This window comes from Magnolia sinica, chromosome 16, assembly GCF_029962835.1.
Source record: "Magnolia sinica isolate HGM2019 chromosome 16, MsV1, whole genome shotgun sequence".
Lineage (NCBI taxonomy): Eukaryota > Viridiplantae > Streptophyta > Magnoliopsida > Magnoliales > Magnoliaceae > Magnolia > Magnolia sinica.
The window spans coordinates 54,008,559-54,024,276 of record NC_080588.1 but is presented as its reverse complement, the minus strand read 5'-3'; positions in this window follow the sequence as shown (position 1 = coordinate 54,024,276).

Here is a 15,718-nt window from a genome sequence, read left to right as displayed (position 1 = left end):
AGGCCTCAAGTGCACCACACCACAGAAAGTAGTGCTGATAAAACACCCAACATTGTAAGCTTCCTAAAGCCCACCGTGATGGTTAATTGCCATACATGTTCATAAAGTTTCATAGCTCTGAATGAAGGCAAAATACAAATATAATCTTGATTCAAAACTTGGGCGACCCTTCAACAGTTTTCAACAATAGGTGTCTAATCTCCACTACGTGGTCCACTTGAGCCTTTGAACCGTCTGTGCCTATATTTTTGACATGTACCATGAAATTATATATCAAACTCATTGAGAACTGTGGATAAAACCCGTACATCACTGTCCAAATGGGATTGTGGCACTGAGTTACTCAGCCTGCTCTTATCGTACCGAGTAAACTCAGTTGGGCCCACTGTAAATGTATGTTGTTTATCCACGCCATCCATCCTTTTTTCAGATCATATAAGAGGTTGAGCTCAAAATTTAATCATATTCAAAGCTTAAGTGGATCATACCATAGGAAACAGTGGGAATAATGATTTTCACCGTTTAAACTTTTCTAGGTTCCACACCTATGTTTACTTGTCATCCAACCTGTTCATAAGATTATTATTATTATTATTATTATTATATATTTTTTAAATTTTACTTTTAATCATCTGAACTTCATATATCAATATGAAAAACTTTACAATAGATCGCTTCGGGCTGTGCCTTGGAAAAAAGGACCGGGGGAAGCTTATCATGAAAAAAAAGAAAAGAAGAAAAAAGACTAAAGGAGAAACGGGGCGACCTGGCCTAGCACCAACAAGAAAAGAAAGCTCGTATCTGACCCTACTGGCTATTTGGACAAAGCCTGATGGATCCCAGCCCTAGGCTATCTAGCAGGGCCTGGCACCAATTGCGAAGAGGAAGATTAGAGCGCCGTGTGAACGTGGATGGGGACTGCTAAAAACTCCCCAATTTGGCCAGACCGTCTGCCATGGTATTCCCTTGAAGATGTGGGTAAAGGAAATCGTACCTTTGTTCCTAATTTTCTGGATGCGGGACAACCATTAGCCCCAGTGCGCAACCCCTTCAATCTTGCCATTCGAAAGGTCGACAATCAATTTTGAATCCGATTCAACCTGAACCTTTCTCAACCCCTTCTGAAAACACATTACCAAATCATCCCATATGACTCTGAGTTCTGCCATGTTGCTGGAACTTAGCCCGTTGCCAATGGTGAACGCGAATAAGAACTTACCTTTTTCTCCTCTATAGATCCCTCCACCTCCCGCCAGGCCCGGATTGCCCCTGGATGATCCATCCACATTTAACTTGCACCAGCCCTCCACCGGTTGAAGCCACTTCACTACCGAAGGAATCAACTTTTGGGGAGGAGGGGGGCAACAATTCCCAGGGCCTGAAGTGTACTTCTACTGGCCAACGATCTATTGGAGGATTTTGGAAGCGCCAGACAGAGCGATCTGAACCACCCGGTAATCTTGAGGATCGTTTTGGAGGGGAGGGCCACTGAATCGTCATATCTCGCACCATTCCTGGATTTCTAAATCTCCCAAAGGATAATACTAGGAGCCAGTCCCTGCAGGATAGACGTTTTACCTTGAGAAGAAGCGGCTGCCCACCAGGCCATGAATCTGTCTTCCACAGACTAGTTGCTCAAGATTGCAATACCAAACATTGAGCTGAAGTGGTTCCAAACTATATTTGCTAGGGAGACCGTGATGAAGAGGTGCAGCACCGACTCCTCAGATGGATATTACCTATCGTCCACCCCATAGCACTCGCGCTTGGAAACCATATACACTCCCCTGGACTGAATGCTGGAATCAGTCGGGATGGTGCCTTGTAAAACCTTCCAAGCAAAACAGGAAATCTTAGGGGGAAGCATCGAGTGCCAGGCCCAAGCTGCCTAACTCTTTCTTGGCCCACTCGACCGGCCAACTTGCCACGCTGATTTTACAGAGAAACAGCCCGACGGGTCCAACGTCCAAATATAAGAATCTGGATCCTCCGAAGTGCAGAAACCACCTTGGAAAATGAAGTCGATGACATCTTGAGGAAGAAAAGAGAAGACAGATGAAGGTCGGAGAGGGCCATTAGGCCCAAGAAATTCCCCTACCTTCATATCTCGCAACCCCACTGGAACAGGGCTCAATGTATGCTGCTGAAGGCGACCCAGATTAGTCCAATTAACCCTCCATAAGCTGCAGTTTCCCTGGCCCACCTAGCACTGAACCGAGTTCTCGATAAGGGGGAAGGAAGATCTGATGCTTTTCCACAATGGCGATGGTGCAGGGGATGAAGGAGAGCCACTGTTCAACTCTCTAAGGTCGAGCTGGAATTTGGACTTGATCAAAGCCAACCACTGGCTATTGGCCTGACCAAACTTCACCGCCCAGGCCAGCTTGGATCTGAACGCCTTCATGATCTCTTTTAGAGAGCGAATTCCCAATCCACCTTCAATCTTAGGCTTGGAAATTTTCTTCTAGCTAACCTAATGTAGTTTCTTGATACCATCTAACCAACCCTAGAAGAAATTGGCTAAGCACTTCTCCATAGTATCTAAAACCTGGACCGGGACTTGCATGGCAGCCACCGTATGGATGGTATGCCGCATAGCACATGGAGAATGAGGCAGCCCTACTTGCCTAAGAGAGGAACTTGGCTTCCAGCCATGGATCCTAGCCTCAATTTTGTTGAGAAGATGCTGAAAGGCTGCACTCTTCACTCTGCCCTTGACAATCAGAACACCCAGATAGGTTGAAGCAGCGGATGCCTTCTTAATCCCTAGGCAGCGTTCAATACCTCTAATCCGAGTAATCGACAACTTGTTGAAGCACATGAAGGAGCTCTTGCTGAAGTTAACCAGTTGGGCCGATGAAGATTGAAATTCCACCAGGAAGTTCTTAGCTGCCATTGGAGATGTTGAACCTCTGTTAGTGAATAGGAGGGTGTCATCCACAAAAAAAAAAAAAAAAAAAAAAAAAGGTGGGATATGATCGGGCAGCCTTGTTTTAGCTTGTAAGGGGAGCACGTTCCTTGGTCCATCAAAGATTTGAAGCCGCTGCTAAGAACCTTGACAACTAGAATAAATAGACTTGGCGATAATGGGTCGCCCTCTCCAAGCCCCCTAAAGGATTTAAAGAACCCCGATGCATCACCATTTACTAGGATAGAGAACCAGCTATTTGCCCAACATTTTTTGACCAACTTTACCCACGAATTATTGAATACAAACTTTCGGAGAACCTGATTGAGGAATGATCATTCCACTCTATCATGCACTTTCTCTAAATCAAGCTTCATTACCATGCTTCCACCTCTAACCTTCTTGTTGATATCTCTGAACATCTCCTGCACCAAAGCGATGTTCTCCTCACTTGACCTCCCTTTCACAAATGCTCCTTGCTCAGGGGAGATGAGGGCAAGAAGCAAATGGTTAAAGCCTAGAGGCAATGATCTTCAAGAATATCTTGTACACGCAGTTGCATAAGCTGATGGGGTGGTATTTGATGGGGCGGTATTCTGAGAAGGTGGATGGGGCCGCCACTTTAAGAATGAGGCAAATGAGAGTAGAAGTAAAAGGCCTGGGAATATTACCCCCTTGAAAAAGATGAATCACTACTTTGTGGAGGTCAGCTCCCACAATGGGCCAGCAGGACTGGAAGAAACCACTAGAAAACCCGTCCGGGCCAAGGGCTCCATTTGCTGGGATGGCGCTGATAGCAAGGTGAACCTCTTGGAGGGAGGGGATGGCCAGTAGGAAGTCATTGTTGCTAGTTGATAGAATAGTCGGGATGGAATTGAGGAGGGCTGGTGAGTGGGAAATGTCTTCAGACTTGAATGCAGACTCGAAGAACTGGACAGGTTCTAATTTGATCAGGTTGGGATCAGAAATGAGATCCCCTCCTTGGATTTTAATAGATCTGATTTCAGCTCTTATTGATCTGTTTGCAGCTGAAGTGTGGAAGAACTTCGCGTTCCTATCTCCCTCCTTTAACCAAGAATTTCTGGCCTTCTACTTCCAGAAGACCTCCTCCCTTAGTTTTTTTTTTTTTTGTGGTGAACTTTAGCCTCCCCGAGTTGGCGCTGAAAGTCTACATCAGGAGATTTTTGTATCATTAATTCAGTTCGTTCTAGGGCCTGCTCCCCTTCCCTGACCTGAAGGTGGATGTTGCCGAAGACTTCTTTATTCCATTTCTTGAGAAGCTGCTTTACCTTTTTCATCTTTAGTTGGACATTGATCATAGGATGGGTTGCTGCCTCACCTTCCCAAGCTTATTGGACCACCTGCATAAAGGATTCATGGAGAGTCCACATCCGCTGGAATCTAAACGGCCTGGCCGAACCAAAAGTGTCACTAGGGAACGAAAAAAGAAGAGTACCATGGTCAGAGATGGCCCTTAGTAGGTGATCTACCCTGAAGCATGTGAAGAAGGTCGCCCATTGAACATTGAGGAGCACTCTATCCAGTCTTGTCCAGACTCTAGTGTTGCCTTGCTGGTTGTTGCTCCAGGTGAATCTATTCCCTAAGAAGCCCGCATCTTGAAGAGCTGCTGAATTTATGGCTTCTACAAATTCCCTAGAGCTGGAGAAATCTGGATTCCCGTTACCCCTCCTTTTAACAATGTCAAATACTGCGTTAAAATCACCACAGATTGGCCACGGCTCCTGAGTTGAGTTTGAAATGGACGTCATGTCTTGCCACAAGGATCTTCTTTGGAACTTGTTGCACCGAACATAGATAATGGAAAGCTTGATAGAAGTTTGAGAGTTCTGCAAGATAATCATCATAGATAACATCTGGTTAGTAACACCAAAAACTGATATGTTAAGAGAGTTTTTAAAGAATACCCAGATCTTCCCCCCTGAATTTACATTAGAGAAGGAAGATTGGAAACCCAGCTTTAGGCTAATCTAAACTCTCCTGTCATCGCTGATCATGGGTTCAGGATGGCCACAATCTAAGGATTATGCCTCCTTATGATCCTAGAGGCAGTCCTAATGGTGGGGGCATTGCCCACCCCTCGGGCATTCCACATGAGGATGCTATTCATCCATGATACATCCCATTTCATAGCCCGCCTCTTAACTCTTCTTACTCTTCTATACCAGTCCCCTATTTCTGAATTTTCCATTGCCCTTAGGATGATTTGGTTTATTCTCTAGCTCTTAGTGTCGGAAAATTTTTTGTTGAATTATATCTTGGTTCTTTTGTAGAATCCTTTCATCTAGTTCATGGATCACAATGTTATCTGCTTGGGTCGAAGGCTGCTCCTCTATCTCAACACCATTACTTGAATTACCTTGTTTGTCTGATTTCTGTAGCAGCTGGTTACCTTGCTTTGTCTGATTTATGTAGCAGCCGGTTACCTTGGACAGAGTTTACCACCTGGTTATGATTCATACTATCAAATTCCTCTGCGAAAAATGGAGATAGGTCGACCTCTAAACCCAGACTGTCATAATCTGCTCCGATTTTGTGTTGGCCTGTGTCTGGAGGAGTTCTGATTTCCACCATAGCAGGAGCGCGGGATTCCTGAAGGCTATTAAGTTGTGGTGGGTTCCCCTTTGCTTCAATTCTCTCTGGAGATGTGATAGGTGAGTTCCCATCATATCTTGATCGTCTCCCATGATCTAATTTAATTCGTGCCTGCAGGGGTTGGCTGTCTGAACCGGACTTCCTTGATTTATCTGCTTGATTTGATCATCCTAGGACTGATCTCTTAAGTTGATCATGAGGGGCAATACACCAATCTCTCCATCTAGTGTATTTCTCACTTCCATTCTGCATTGGTTGGGCCCTCCAGCTTCTATGGCTAGAATTCTAGTGCTATCCAGGGGCATTGCTGGTAATGAGGCTGGGTCACCTTCCATGGGATTGCAATTGAGGTGGGCCTTCTCCACTCGGTCTTGCTTGATCTCCTTCATTCAGAGAAGCTCCCAATGGGGACTTATACTGAGATTGGGTTAGGGGATTATCTTGGATTCCTCAGGAGCAAATCATCGAACATCCTGGGGGCATTCTTGGCTGGCCAACTATCCTGCTTTGAAGTTGTATTCTACCCATTCCCTGATAGATTCTGTAGATTCCTGAGAAGTCTCTAAGTTGTTCTGAGTGGCTATGGTAGGTCTTTCTTGTTTAACAACCTCTATCCCCGCAAAGATAGGGTATACCCTGTCTTCCACCTTCAATTTTATCACTCTACCCATGTCTACACCTGTAACACCCCATACTTTTCAATACTCGGGTGTTACCATAAGAATCTAAATAAGTTTACACGTATGTGGGAACACACGTAGCTTTCCTTACACATCAACACTCAGTGATCCTCAAATCATCCATCTCAACCGTCTAGTACAACATTCATTCGTATAACAAGCCATCCATCCGATTGATTTTCAAATTAGTCCATCATAGCTTTAGGGACATCTATTTTAGGATCTAAATCACTTTAATGGACCAGTTGAACCGATCACCATCTATTGATGGACCTAAATCTAAAGATCCACTGCACATCAAGCCTACATGGCTCCATTAGGCTAAATTTGCATTGTAGACCACATGCTGGTGAAATTAACCGTTGAGTTTCAATCAGGTAGCCATAGGAGACTTTAAGACCAATAAAGATTAGAATTAGAAAGGAATTAGTCGTTAGAGCAAAGGATACTCACAATTTAAGTTGGAATTCGGTAGTGTGGCCACTTGGTGATTGGCCACACTTCAAACCCCTTGCCCTAACTAACCCTGCTAAACGAATGAACGGATCAGATTTGCTGAAATACCTCCATAGGACCCACAATTCACTAATCAAATACGAAATTAGTAAGCACGACCCACCCAAGCCTTGTATTTGCCTCATTTACAGTTAGATAACCTAGATGGACGACCCACAGAGAATCATGGACGGTGTGGATTGCATAGAGCAACATGTTGGACCCCAATTGGTGGTGTATGTGTACTAAGGGCGTGTGCACCCGCCGTACACCAGGAGTGAAGTCGGGTCAAACACAAATTGACCCGACGGTTCTCGAAATGGAGGGATTTCTCCTTCCTTTCTGTTTTTCCGCCAACGGACGGACAACCTTCAGTGTGATAAGCAGTGGCCCACCTACACTGCCCAGACGGGAGATCTAAACCGTCCATCATGTTCAGAGCTTGGGCTCGACCAAGATCAAGGAAGTCTCGCACTGTTCCACACGTGTGCGTGCACACGATTCTCGTTGCAAGCGGGTCCCGAAAACACAACACTTCCTAAAAATGGAAAGTTTCTATTTCTCCTTCTGTATGCCCGCTTGGCGATCCATGTGAGGTGGAATCCCTCAATCTCAAACCACTATAAGAAAACTCACTTTTACCAACAAAAATTTTCGTTGCTAAATCCAAAATTTTCATAGGTAAAAAGTTTTACCGACGAAAATTTTCGTCGGTAAAAGACCGACGAAAAAAGCTTTTATCGATGAAAAAAAGTTTCGTCGGCAAAGGTAAGACTTTTACCGATGAATTTTTTCGTCGGTAAAAAAAACTTTTAACAACGAATTTTTCCATCGGTAAAAAAAAACTTTTACCAAGAATTTTTTCGTCAGTATAAAAAAAATTTTACTAACGAATATTTTCGTTGGTAAAAATCAGTAAAAAAACTTTTACCGACGCTTTTTTTTGTAGGCAAACATATTTACAAAACTTTTACCTACGAAAATTTTCGTAGGTAAAAATATTTACAAAACTTTTACCTACGAATATTTTCGTAGCTAAAAATATTTACAAAACTTTTACCTACGGCTATTTTCATAGCTAAAAATATTTACAAAATTTTTCTTCATAGGTAAAAATATTTCCAAAACTTTTACCTACGAATATCTTTGTAGTTAGAAATCTTTGTAAAACTTTTACCTACTAATGTTTTCGTAGCTAAAAATATTTACAAAACTTTTACTTGCGAATATTTTCGTAGGTAGAAATATTTACAAAACTTTTACCTATGAATATTTTCGTAGCTTAAAATATTTACAAAACTTTTACTTACGAATGGTTTCGTAGGTTAAAATATTTACAAAACTACTATTCGTAGGTAAAAAAATTTACAAAACTTTTACCTACGAATATATTCGTAGGTAAAAATATTTACAAGACTTTTACCTATGAAAATTTTCGTAGGTAAAAACTGAGGATGAGACTTTTACATACGAAAAGTTTCGTAGGTAAAAGTCTTTTTTTTTTCAATTTCTGATCACAAAATTCCTGATATACACCTGTTATAATATATTTCATCATATTCGATATACACTTGTTATGTTCATCATATTCACATTCACATCCATTTAAACCTAAAGTACGTAAATCCATTCAAACATAAACTGCATTCATCCATACATAAACTACATCTATCCACATCACATTCATTCACGCATAAATATATATAAGTTTAACATCATAAAAAAAAAATTACAAAGATGAAGGCAGAGGTGGTGGGGCATCGATGGGTAAGCGTGCAGCGAGAGCCTGAAACATCTCCATCATCTGTCGTTCATGCTTCACCCGCATGTCCTCCATCCTCATCTCCTGCTCCTCCCTCTGCCTCGTTTGCTCCTCAATCCTCCTCCTCTCCTTTTCCTCCCTCTGCCTCGCCAACTCCTCCATCTTCCTCTCCTACTCCTCCTTATGCCTCTCCAGCTGCTCACTCTTCCTCTCTAGCTGCTCTCTGATGTCATGGACGACGACCCGTAGTTGTTGAACCTCTCTTTTTGTGATATCAGCTCGACGTATGGCTTTCTCGCCAACGACGATGGATCGGGTGGAGGCAGCTTTAGCGGGTGCCATGAGCTTGGCACCATGGCTAAGCCCACGCACATATCTAGAACGGGTGCCAAGCACCTCACTCAATATCTCTGTGTCACTTCGTTGAGTACCATTCAGAGTGGGCTGACTATGTAAGGTGTCTATCGCCTCCTGTAATGAAAACATATAAATTTTCATAACAAATGACATTATTATAATTCAATGCAATTAAATTTTACAATGTAATGATTTTTACCCAAATCTCGCTTGCTCTAGGATGTACCTAAGATCCTGCCACCTGCCGAAAGTGAGTCCCTCTGTAGAGTTCTACTGGTCCGAGCTCTTGGCCAGTGACGGAATCTCACTGCGCAATTGAAAGGACAATAGAGTTAATATAAATGCATGGAAAGAATATATCAACTTAATAATTACTAGTAATTTCTTACCATGTCGTGACAAAATTGTACAAATGACTTTAAACCAGCTACGTGATTCACTTCTAACTTTCCACTGTTGTCGGAATTTATTTTGCTCTTCTTCTAAACACATTATTCATAATAAATTATTATTAATTGTGAATTTAATTGTTACCTTAAGATATCATAAATATGTAAATATTACCTGAAAAGAATCAGATGAAAATCTATCGTAGAGTATTCGCCAGTCGTTATGGGTCACGTGCGGCGGTGTAGACAGTGCGCCCTCCTCGTGGCTCATGCACCGCTTGTACCACTTGTGTAACTCACTGTGGTACTCCTTGAACCGCTTCTTGATCATGTCGTCGATGGCATGGGAAATGTGCGGAATACTCAAATCCAAATCAAATTTATCTTACAGTTTCGTAAATAATAGATTAAGGCAATAAACTTATTAAGAAAATAACTTAACCGTAAATAAACTTTTATAAAATAAATTTTAATTTACTAAAATTTACCTGAAGGCATTGACGGATGAGCTGCCGCACATCATCTGTCACATCTGCCCAACGGGGGGTGGTGAGGGGATCAGAGATCGGCACAAGACACCGACCTCCGATGTAAACAACCTGACATTGTTCCCAACAAGTCTAATGCAGTCCTGTGGGAACTCTACCGTTACCCTACCCTCACGTGTAAGTCGCTCTAAAAGCAACCCATGCGTGGGTCCACACCCTCGTCGACTGGTCGATGATGCTGTTGCAAAAGAAATATGTAAGTCTTAAACATAAACATAAGTCATTAAAAGAAATATATGTAGAAAGCCAAGCTATATGTCCTAGAGGGGGAGGGGGGGGGGGGGGGTGAATAGGATTATGCCAAATTAAAACTTTAATAGTGGAATATAAATGAATAAAGGAAAGATAACATAATAAATAAATCACAGTACTAAAATGAAAAGCAACCTCAAAATTTTAGTCTTGAGAGGTTGATACAAATGTTGTTCTAAGGACAACCTTACACCAAAAACCAAGGTTTATGGTAGGACAACCTTATTTCTAGAAAGGTCTTTATATCAAAAACTTAAACTGAAGAGGAATAAAAAGAAATAGCAAGAAAGAAAGTCTAAACTATTACAACATTCCTCACAATGCTTGAAATGTAAATATCACAACATTCACATCTACACATACATCCCACAAATTTGAATGATAAAAGAAATAGAAATTACACAAACATTCAAATCACAAGACACAAAGAATTATAGTGGTTCACCTGTGTGCACACCAACTGTTAAACAACAGCACACAGCTTGCTACTCCACTCCTCACAAAGGGGATATTAGCGTTCACTAAGAAAAATAGGTTTTTCTCAGGTTCACCCAAAACCTTCACAATTGTGTCTTTCAAATGGGCTTACACAATTCAGAAACCCCAACCTCTGAGTTTTCTAACTCTGCTCAGATAACCAACACAATGAGATTTTTCTGACTTAATCTCAAAAGAAACCAAAATAAGGAAATTTACAATAATATAAAATACTTGGATTTCTCCTTTTGTAGCAGCCCGAAAGAACCAATTGGAGTAGAAGTTCGAATGTAGAAGTTCAATGTCCAATACTCACTTTGAAATGGTTCTAGGTTCTAGATTAATTTTAAATTAAACCAGTTGGGCTAGCTCTATTTGATTTTGATTCCAAGAAGAAGGAATACAACAATTCCTCTTTCAAATTAGATTGGAATATAGAAACAAAATCAAATCGACAAAGCTAACAAAAGAGAATATTAAATATGCACAAAGTAGCTTAAAATGAACACAAACTTATCTCAGAGTGATGCCTTGATTTTTCTTGAATTGGATTATAAAACTCTGAAATTCGTGCTCTATTTATAGTTACAGAAATCGCATCTTCGACTGGTCCTGAGGACACTACGATTGGTCGTAGGTCAAAGAGATTTTCAAATTTTTGAGCGCGATCAGATAAAAAATCGTTCCACGACTGGTCGTATGCTGTTCACGACTGGTCGTGAGCCCTCCATGACTAGTCGTGACCAACCCACGACTGGTCGTGAGGCACTAGGTTTCGTTGCTATAGTTTGAGTCGTAGCTGCTGGACTGGTCGTGAACGAATCGTGCACTGTTCACACGACCAGTCGAGTAGAGTCCAGGACTGGTCGTGGCTCAACAAAAAAATTCTGAAAATTTGCAATAACTTAAGACTGGTCCTGAAATTTCTTGGACTGGTTGAGGCAATGTTAGGACTAGTCGAACAGGGTTCAGTACTAGTCTTAAAACAGTCCAAATTCATATAAAGTGATTCAATTTGAATTATGTATACAAAATGACCTACCCTAAGGTCAATTTAAGGTCTTTCATACCTGGGACATGAAGTATGAACATTGAAACTTCATTTCTTCAAATGATGGTTGACCTTTGATGATTATGAAGCTTGAGATCTCTACATGATGTACCTTGAACTTAAGATCTTCTAAAGCTTGGATTTGTCGTTCTTGAGTTGTTCTTCATCTTGAGTTGAACATTATCTTGAATCTTGAACAAGCACTCGTCTTTTCAATGTAGCTTCAAAAACTCTAAACATTGAAGTTTACAGAAGTGAACAAAGTACTTGACCTTGCATTTCTTGATGTAGATCACCATTCTTAACTTGAAGCATTGTGATGCAGTGTCTTGATCATATAAATCAACATGCTACACATGACATAGATTTTGTTTTTGGCACCACAAAATTTGACAACCAAAGGAGTAGGAAACCATAGCACTTACAATCTCCCCCTTTGTCAATTTTGTGATAAAATTTACTCCAATAAAAAATAAGAGAAGCACAACATGCTAAAAAAATGAGGCATATCTAAGAAAGATGTAGACGACATAATGGGGATTAAGCTCTTATCGTTGAAAACTTCTTGGGGCCCATAGAAGTTTTGGATGGAGATGATATTTGTTTTTTCTATTCATCCAGGTCTATGTAACTTTATGAATAGGTTGGATGGAAAATAAACATCATGGTGGGCCCTATAAAAGTTTCAATGGTGAGAATCATTATTACCACTGCTTCCTGTGGTGTGGTCCACTTGAACCTTCGATCTGTCTAATTTTTTTTTTTAATTCTCATAAAATGATAAGTAGAAATTTATGGACGGTGTGGATAAAACCCATACATCATGGTGGACATTGAAAGCTACTGCCCGTTCCCAGCTGGAGACAGGCGAGGTAGGACACAATCCGTATTCCTTACGCCCAATTCGCTCTAGCTTTCTCTTTGGTCCTTGCTCCCTTTCTTTCGACCCCTCCTCTCTCGTTTGCTCCATGCTCTCTCTCTCTCTCTCTCTCTCTCTCTCTCTCTCCCTCTCCCTCCCTCCAACAACCCACACATAATCTCCCTCTCCCTCCTACTTAGGGTATTGGTAAACCCCTTACCTAGGTTTTCTCGTTCTAGGTCGCACATTGCAGGGGAGTCTCCACAAGATCTCAATTCATTTGAGGTAAGTGCTTCCCCTCAAAACCCTAAACATTATCTCGATCGATTTTGTTATTGCTTTCATTTGTAGTTTTTCCCCTATTAAATACAGAGTGAGATGGCAATTGACTATGAGATAGTCTGGGTCTTCAAGAACTAAATCTAGGCCTGGCAAGCCCAGAAGCAGATTATCCTAGGAACGGGTACTATAGGCTCCGACTCATTGACAACCCTAGCTTTCGGTTTGTAGAAATGGGGCTTATGGTCCATTATCCAAACCATTGATATTTCCTGGTTGTAGTGTGGATGGCCGATGGACCAAAAATACCTCAAATAGAAAAATACTAACCCTGCAAAAGGTATCCCAGAAAAAAAGAAGGCTGAGAAAGAAAATCCGACACTATTCACATCTAACAGGTATAAACCCAAAAATTCTACATCTAAGATATTTCAATCTATATGATGTTCAGTACATGGGCATTTGAGTGACTGACACATGTATTTAAAACTTGGTTTGTTCATGTTTTGATTTTCTAAACATTGTTATTGTGTGATTGTGGAAAGGGAATTGCTAACTGTGATCAAGGAGAAATCCAGTGAAAGTTTGTTTGCTTTTATGATTCCTATTCTTGCTTCCTCATTTATGAATAGTGTGATAGATATTTGGATGATGTTTCAAATTGTAGCATGAGGATGTTTGTATGCTTCAATATTACAAAGAGTTTCCATAATGTTTGACTTGTATTAGTGATTGGGATGTAAGATGCCTATTCAAAGTTGAAGCAATCATTAAGAGTGTAGGCTCAGGGTTCCACAATGCTTACATGGATGCATGATATAATCTGCTTATAAGGTGAGCTTGATATTTGATCTTCAGGTTATATTTTGAGGAAAATTCAGTTATTAAAGAAAATGCTCTTGAGAATAAATTATCTTTATAGGAAGAGTAGCTTGGAGACTTGGAAATACGTACTTTTACCAATGTTTGAAGAATGCTAGGCTATGTTGTTGAGAGATTCACTTTTATGACCATTTATCTGAATAGTGCCTTATGCTTTCTAAAGTTATTTTTAGCATCAATGGTACTTTCTGATGAATTATATCTTAAGCATTAATGGTGCTGTCAGTTTTGACTATTTTGGCACTCATATTGTCATTCCTATGTAGGTGAAGTTTCGGGAGTTCATTCCCAGCATTTTGGCTGGATCCTTTGTTATTGTTTTTGGTCGTCTAGTGACTCTTATCAACTAGCTGTAAATGTATTAGCTCGAAATTGATAGAGTAGACTCGGATGTGCGTCGGAGCTATCCGGATGTTGAGCGGGGGTCCTTAGAAGGTGGGACCCGCTATTATGACCATGATGAAGCTGTCCATTTTCTATGAACAACATTAGAGTGGCTTGGCCATTTGGACAGGCCGTGTTTATGTATTTACTTGAAATTGATGGAGCAGACCCGGATGTGCATCGGAGCTATCCGAATGTTAAGCGGGGGTCCCTGGAAGGTGGGAACCACTGTTATGACCATGATAAAGCTGTCCATTTCCTATGGATAGCATTGGAGTGGTCTAGCCATTTGGACAGGCCGTGTTTATGTATTAGCTCGAAATTGTTAGAGCAGACCCTAGTATAACCTGAAACCTAAACCTACACCTAAAACTAATACCTAAAACTAAACATCATGGTGGGGACAGTGCCCCCGACCATTGATTCCTTCCTGGGACCCACCATGATGGTTATTTGAGATCCAACTTGTTGGTAAGTTCACATAGACCTAGACCCAAAGAAGGAATAACACAAATATCAGTTTGATCAAAAACTTTGGTGGCCCCAATTCGTTTCGAGGCCCACTTTAGCTTTGGATCTACCCCAAAACCTAAGCCTAAACCTAAACCTCTTCTCAAATCCCAAAACCTATAACCTAAATCTAAACCTTAACCTAAACCTAAACCTATAACCTTAACCTAAACCAAAACCTATAACCTAAACCTGTAACCTTAACCTAAACATAAAACCTAAACCTAAACCTAAAACCTAAATGTATTCTCAAATCCCTAAACCTAAACCTACACCTAATCATAATCTCAACTCCTTAACCTAAACCTAAACTTGAAAACCCAAACCTAAACCCGAACCCGAACCCGATTTCCTAAACCTAAACCTTAACCTATTCTCAATTCCCTAAACCTTAAACTATAACCTAACCTAAACCTAAACCTATAACCTACACTTATAAACCTAAACCTATAACCTAAACTTGTAACCTTAACCTAAACGTAAAACCTAAACCTAAACCTATAACATAAATGTATTCTCAAATCCCTAAACCTAAACCTAAACCAAAACCTATAACCTAAACCTAAACCAAAACCTATAACCTAAACCTATAACCTAAACCTGTAACCATAACCTAAATGTAAAATCTAAACCTATAACCTTAACCTAAACCTAAAACCTAAACCTAAACCTAAAACGTAAATGTATTCTCAATTCTCTAAACCTAAACCTACACCTAATCCTAATCTCAACTCTTTAACATAAACCTAAACTTGAAAACCTAAACCTGAACCCAATTTCCTAAACCTTAACCTTAACCTATTCTCAATTCCCTAAACCTTAACCTATAACCTAACCTAAACCTAAACCTATAACCTACACTTATAAACCTAAACATATAACGTAAACCTGTAATCTTAACCTAAACCTAAACCTAAACCTAAAACCTAAATGTATTCTCAAATCCCTAAATCTAAACCTAAACCTATAACCTAAACCTGTACCCTTAACCTAAATGTAAAACCTAAACCTAAACCTAAAACCTAAATGTATTCTCAAATCCCTAAACCTAAACCTAAACCTAAACCTATAACCTACAACATTAACATAAACTTATAACTTAAACCTATAACGTACAACATTAACTTAAACCTATAGTTATAACCTAAACCTATTCTCAAATAATAAAACCTATAACCTAAACCTAAACCTATAACTTAAACCTAAACCTTAACCTATAACCTAAACCTTAACCTATAACCTATAACCTATAGCCTAAACCTTAACCTATAA